Source organism: Rattus rattus, chromosome 3, assembly GCF_011064425.1.
Source record: "Rattus rattus isolate New Zealand chromosome 3, Rrattus_CSIRO_v1, whole genome shotgun sequence".
NCBI classification, from domain to species: Eukaryota; Metazoa; Chordata; class Mammalia; order Rodentia; family Muridae; genus Rattus; species Rattus rattus.
In genome coordinates, this window is record NC_046156.1 from 137976690 (window position 1) to 137983789 (window position 7100).

Genomic DNA, 7100 nt, shown 5'->3' on the forward strand with positions numbered 1-7100 from the left:
ATACTATCATATCATCTGCAAATAGTGATATTTTGACTTCTTCCTTTCCAATCTGTATCCCTTTGATCTCCTTTTGTTGTCTGATTGCTCTGGCTAGAACTTCAAGAACTATATTGAATAAGTAGGGAGAGAGTGGGCAGCCTTGTCTAGTCCCTGATTTTAGTGGGATTGCTTCAAGTTTCTCTCCATTTAGTTTAATGTTAGCTACTGGTTTGCTGTATGTGGCTTTTACTATGTTTAGGTATGGGCCTTGAATTCCTATTCTTTCCAGGACTTTTATCATGAAGGGGTGTTGAATTTTGTCAAATGCTTTCTCAGCGTCTAATGAAATGATCATGTGGTTTTGATCTTTCAGTTTGTTTATATAATGGATCACGTTGATGGTTTTCCGTGTATTAAACCATCCCTGCATGCCTGGGATGAAGCCTACTTGATCATGGTGGATGATTGTTTCGATGTGCTCTTGGATTTGGTTTGCCAGAATTTTATTGAGTATTTTTGCATTGATATTCATAAGGGAAATTGGTCTGAAGTTCTCTTTCTTTGTTGGGTCTTTGTGTGGTTTAGGTATAAGAGTAATTGTGGCTGCACAGAAGGAATTCGGTAGCGCTCCATCTGTTTCAATTTTGTGGAATAGTTAGGGTAATATTGGTACGAGGTCTTCTATGAAGGTCTGATAGAATTCTGCACTGATCTGATCTGGACCTGGGCTCTTTTTGGTTGGGAGACCTTCAATGACAGCTTCTCTTCCTTTAGGCCGTCATTTTCTCTGTATCCACTTTCACCATGGACTTCCCGTGTTTTCTGCTGCTGTTTGTTGCCATTTTGTTTCAGAATGAAGGATGCCTTTTGTCATCTCCCTCAGTTCCACTGGTGATGCATTCTCTCGCTTTTATTTGCCCATGGAGTTCTTAATTTCTTCCTTATATTCAAAATATAGTTTGTCTAGATACTGTTCTCGGTTGCCAGTATCCTTTTGTCGTTCAAACTTAGCACTTTGAATGGAGCACCCTGACTCCTCCCAACCCACAGGTTTCCTTTGAGAAATACAGTACTATCCATCAAGCAAATAAACAAAAATCAAAAAAACTTAAAGTATTTTAGCTAAGATATTGGTTATGTGTTTCCATTATTGTTCTTGATATAAAGCAGCCGAGGCAAATCATAAGAAAGTGTTTATTTGGGGCTTACAGTTTCAGAGTGTGAGTTCATGACCATGGCTGAAGCTAGCAGGCAGGCATGGCGCTGAAGTAATGAGAGCTCATGCTAATCCAATAAGGGCCAGAGAGGCGTATCTGGATCAAGCGGGGTTGTCAAGAAAGCCTATGTCTCATGACTTAAATTCCTTTAGACAATTCCCACTAATCAAAGCTAAGTGCTCAGACTCCATGAGCCTGTGGGACGTTTCCTATTCAAAACCACTGCACACACACACACATGATACACGCACACGCACACGCATACACACAGACACACACACACACGACACACACACAGAGTTATATATGTTTGTGAGCATGGATAAATATGTATCTAGTTATAGATAGATATAGTTATTTATGTATTGTAGCATATACTTTTATGCTGAAAATAGTTACTTTGAAGAGTTGGCTGACTACAGGAGACACCGGTAAACAGAAATGTTCCCTTGTTTGATTTCTCCTTTGTTTCTCCTGCAGCTTTTGAAGTCCCATTGCTGGGATAACTGCAAAAGACTCTGTCCAACCCTGGTGTGGTGGTGCTGCTGGGCTGGAGCCCCTGTCCAGCACCTGTGGAGCATGGCCAGCTATCCTCTGCTCTGGTGGAGGACTGCATGCAGGCGCAGGTGAGTTTGGGTCCCAGGGTGGCCATGGTGACACTTCACGTCCCTGACATGCTTTTGAAACATGCACACATGCATGCACACACACACTCTTTCCCTCCCTTCCCCCTTTCTCTCTCTCATTCTCTCTCTCTCTCCCTCTGTGTGTGTGTGTGTGTGTGTGTGTGTGTGTGTGTGTGTGTGCTACTCTTCTGTAAAATAATAATCCATGTTTTAAGAGCATAAGGTTTAACATCCAGCAGATTTGTGCTCAGGTCTTAGCTCCCCTCCCCTTCCTGTTGTCTTCCATGAATTGGGATTATTGGCAGTATGTGTAAAGAATTGGGCATTTGCTAAACTCTTAAAGAAGGTGGTGGCCTGACTGCTTGTCAGCACTGTTCACACCCCTGGCTTGGCACTGAACCCTCCTCTCTGTGCTGGTCTCTCAGCTGGTTCCTAGCTTGTGCTATCCCCACCCTCCTGACCCTTCCTGACTTCTGTCTGCCCCTTCCTGACTTCTGTCTGCCCGCTGTTCCTGCCTGCCTGCCCTGTGGAAACTCACTCTTTGTCTTTCTTTTCCACTCTTCTTTGTCCCTAGTCATATTCATTCATCTGTAATCTCTGCAAGCTTCCCTGAAGCTGGGCCCCACCTTCCCTTCTTCCCCATCGCAGTTCTAGCCTAACCTGAGCTGATGCCTAGGACTGCGTTACAGGAAACTGGGCATCCAGGCTGCAGTGGTGCCTTTGAGCAGAGCTGAGAGGCAATCATAACTGCAGAGGAATGCAAACTAGCAAACTAAGCGTGGTGGTAGCCGGGGTGACCCACTTTTGGAAGTTGATACTAAAATCATCCATATTTGTGCAAATGACTTAACAGGTGGAACGTTTGAGGAATGTCCACAAGGTGGTGAATCTGAGCTGGAGTCAAGCTGGAGTGCAGACCTGCTCGGGGTTAAACCGATGCACAGTGCCTCCCCTCCAGCTCCAGTCCTGGCCTACTTGCTTGGCTGCAGATCCCAGCATTTTCGTAAGTCCCAAATATTTTGTCTCTTCAGACATTTTCTGTAACTCTTCAGCGTTTTCAGAATAAACTCCAGAGTTCTCAGAGAGGGTTTGAAAGGCTTCAACAACCATATCAAAGCTTAGTTCCCGTCTGTTCTCTGATCCCCATTACCACTGCTGTGGCGGCTTTTCCAGAATGGGGCAGACGACCAAAAACAGGTCATACATTGTATAGTGCGCTGGTGAGGATTTGGCAGGTTCTTCCCTAGACTTGGGTGATAGCTTCATCGCCAGTAGCCCATCGCCCGCAGCCAGCATAGGAGACCACCACAGGGCTGAATCATTGAGCTCCCTGCGTAAAACCTGCGCAGAGAGGTGCTGGAGCTTCCTGCCCACAGTAGTTAGAACCATGCACGTAACCCCAGGGACCAGGGAGCCGCCCTGTGAATCATCTAGTTTCAGAAGCTGTCACAGCCTGGTTTACCTCCTAGTCTTAGGGTTTCTGTATCCCATGGAAGTGCTCTAACTTGAAATAGTCAAATAACCCAACCTGTAGGCATCTCCACTCCCGATACCATGGGTCATAATTTACACCCAACGTCACCTGTCCCTCCCTCACGCCTGTTCCCGGCTTCATCTTTTGTTGTACCAACAGTTCAGGGCTGCCTCCTCTTGCTTCCCGCCCCTCTTGTTTTTTTTTCTCCTACTTTCTTCACTCCTCTCTCTGCCCCCCATTGAGATAATTCCATGGCCAGGTCTCTGTACTTTTTCTAAACATCTCAAACTTCCCTTTTCCCTATTATCCAGAATTTAACCTTTATCTCTAGTCAGTGTCAGTGGGTTTGCTAACTAAGGCCAGGAGAATCAGAGAAGCCCCTTGTCTTTCCCATTTCCAGTTCCTGATGTATATATATACCCGGGAGGGCTGTCACGAGAGTAGTTGACCTAGTTTCTAGCACATTCCTCATTCATACGAGCTTCTGTGCTGTCATTGCCACTCACTGCGGGCTTTCGCCTAAAGAGAGTTGCTGTTGGAACTGGTTTTATCGGTTCATTGTGTTCTAGACCCGCTGTCGTCCCCAACTGCCTGTTGTAACAAATGATTCATGCTTAAATATTGTTAGCCTGGTTCTTTGCCATTTTCATTTATTTATGCTGTTTTGTCTGCTTCTCTGTTTGCCAGCCATCACAGAGGGGGCCCGCAGCTCAGCATGGTTGGCCTTTTTTTCAGCAGATAGTCTCAAGAAGGAGGCAACAGACTTTACAGAGGCATCACCCCAAACTTCATGAAGGTGCTCCCTGCCGTGGGCATCAGTTGGTGTGTATGAAGACATGAAGCAGACGCTAGGAGTAGCTCAAAGTGAGCGGTCCCAGCCTTTGCTTTTCCACGATGACCGGAGCTTGTGCCCCAGTGACTCCTGGGATTGCAAGTCTATCACAAAAGAAGCTGATTTCCCCAAAGTCCTGGAAGAATGTGGGGTGATCGCCTCAAGCCTTTGGGTTCGGTTTGTACCTTCAGTAATGTTCTGAATCATAGTTTTAGTGAAGAAAACCACAAAAATTGTACTTTTTTTTTGCTGATAGAGATCTCTGCCCTACACCAGATCTGAAAATGGCTTACATGAAATCATTTTGCGTGGTAGGATAAAATCATCAACCTTTTCCCATTGGTTCCAGTTCATATCGATTTGTTTTACACAATTTCCAAAATGATCAGAAAGCCCTGGGACTTAGAATTATATATATATATATATATATATATATATATATATATATATATATTATATATTTATATATGTAGATGTAATGACCCTAATGGAGACATTAGTAGAAAAAATCACTATATTTAAAATCGAAGCGCGCAGAGTTTATCTCTCATCTGTAAGCAGAATAGGGAGTTATAGAAGCCATATTCAGTGACAGGGGCGGTGCTGTCATGTGCATTTCAGTGGACATGCTTCTATTTGCCCCCTGCTGTTTGGCCCCAGTTTTAGACCTGATTGACATTGTTGTCACATTATTGACAGGAGACAGGTCATTTGGGAGATCCTATTTATTTGAAGATCCTATTTATTCGGTCATTGCTTTGAAAAGCATCATTGATCAAAACCGTGACTTGTACCATGTCCCAGAGAGCATCTTGGTTTTGTTCATTTTTTATGAGTTTAATCAAATTTCCTTAATCAGGAAGGCTCCTTGGGACCTTCATAGTAATCTGAAGCTGCTCTTCTCATCTGAGTGTTGATTTCAGGTGAATGGCCGGCACCCTCACTTCCCTCTTACTGTTGAAATCTCTGAACCTATGCTTCTCAAATGGAGCAGCACAAAGCTAAGGCACCAGCACATTTCAATAGCAGTATATATTAATCTTCAATTTTTTAATGAAAGGCTCAGTTCAGTCTATGCATCTACATGTTCACTTGCCTCAAGATTGAGGAAGGTGACAGAAAATTTGTAACATGTAAAAAGCATTCAATTTTTTTTTTTAAACTAAAGCTGATTTTTTTATAGTCAGTTATCTTTTATGATTTGTTTTAAAACTTAGAAGAAAATCTTATTTCTTCTATAAGAAGATAATCTTAGCCCGCAGGATTGGCACATGCCTGTAGTCCTAGCACTCAGGAGGCAGAGGCAGGCAGATCTCTGAGTTCAAGGTCAGCCTGGTGGAGAGTTCCAGGGCAGCCAGGGCTACACGGAGAAACCCTGTCTCCAAAACAAAAACAAAAACAAATAAACAAATGAAGATATTTTAACATTTTAACATTTTAACATTTTAAGATTTAGTCCATGTGCTCATTTGATTTCTGGTAATTTCTGTACGGTTGCTTTCTGAAAACTGTAGTGGAAATCTTTGCCTTTAACCTACCTACCTACCTCTTTTATTTTTTGAACCAAAGAGAAAGACGGCCTTGTGTTCATGAAGCTTATTCTAAAACATAGCTTGATTTGTAGTACGGATGCCTGCTAGTGTCTTGGTATTTTTGTACTATATAAGGAAAGGAAGGGACTCTATTGTACTTTGGAGTAATACATAGAAGGACAGATTTAGGGACATGATTCACTCCTTTTTTACTTGTAACAATTATGAAAATGCACAATTCTGTTAATGTCTTTGGAATTTTAAGCTGGTAAAAACTATGAAAATAGCCATACTTCATTATGAAATTAAATTGTCAGCAGACATGTGTAAGGTATGACTGATTCATCTGTACATCTTGTATCTTTTGGGGGAAAAAACTGTCCTGTTGATCACAGCTTAGTCTGATATTGCTACACAGTTACTGCTCATTCGTATTAAAGATACTTGTCTGTTTTTAAAATGCTTGTTTTCTAATTGTCCTAGTCTCCTTTCTGTTACTGTGACAAAACACTCCCAATAAAAGCAACTTTATTGGGAAGGGCTATTCCACGTTAGAGGATACGTCCCTGAGAGAAGTCAGAGCAGGAAGAAGCAGGAACCACGTGGGCTATCTTACAACTGACAGTGAAGAACCTGCCCACAGACACGCCCACAGGTCAGTCTGAGCTGGCAGTCCTCAGTTGAGACTCCCAGCTTAGGTGAGTGACTCTTTGCTTTGACGGTTGACAGAACTAACTAGGACACTCATTTTGAAAAGAAATTATAAATAATACTTTTTTTGGTGCCATGCATTTATAACACCAACAGGGGTTGAAGCAGTGCCTTTCAATCTGGATGTGGAGAGTCTCAACCTTTCGCCTTTCCTGAGCGGCTGTAGGTACCATGGACACAGACAACTGTTTTCACAAGATACTCAAAGTCTGTGTTTAAGAGCAAGGATTATAGTCCAAAGGGTTTCCAGTATCAAGAAGATTACAAGCTTGCAAGACTAGCGTGGCTCATCTTGGTAGGTAGGGAGTGTTTTTACCTTGAAATTGTGGAAAACAGAACTCCTACGTAAACTGAGAAAACTTTCCTGATACAAATTACAGAATCTCATTCATAAAATGAAGCAAGACTGTGGAGATGAATGGACAAGAGGCAGGGGCAGTGGTTATAAGAAGGGGCATGAAGGAGGCCAGGCCAGTGCGGATGGCTGGCTGAAGTGAGCCCAGAGGTGGGTAGTCGTGGAGGACAGGCTTCAGGAAGGCTATTAGCTATCCAGTTCTCCTTTTCTGCTTCCAAGTTCGACAATTGCAATAGTTCCTTGGAGATGTTCCCTAAGCAAGATCCAAATGTCTTTACCCTGGGCTTTGATATGGAAAATGGTGGGGAAAGGCCTGTTTTTGATAAGCACGTTTCTGTTGCACAGAATAGGTCCCTACTCCCCGGACCCCA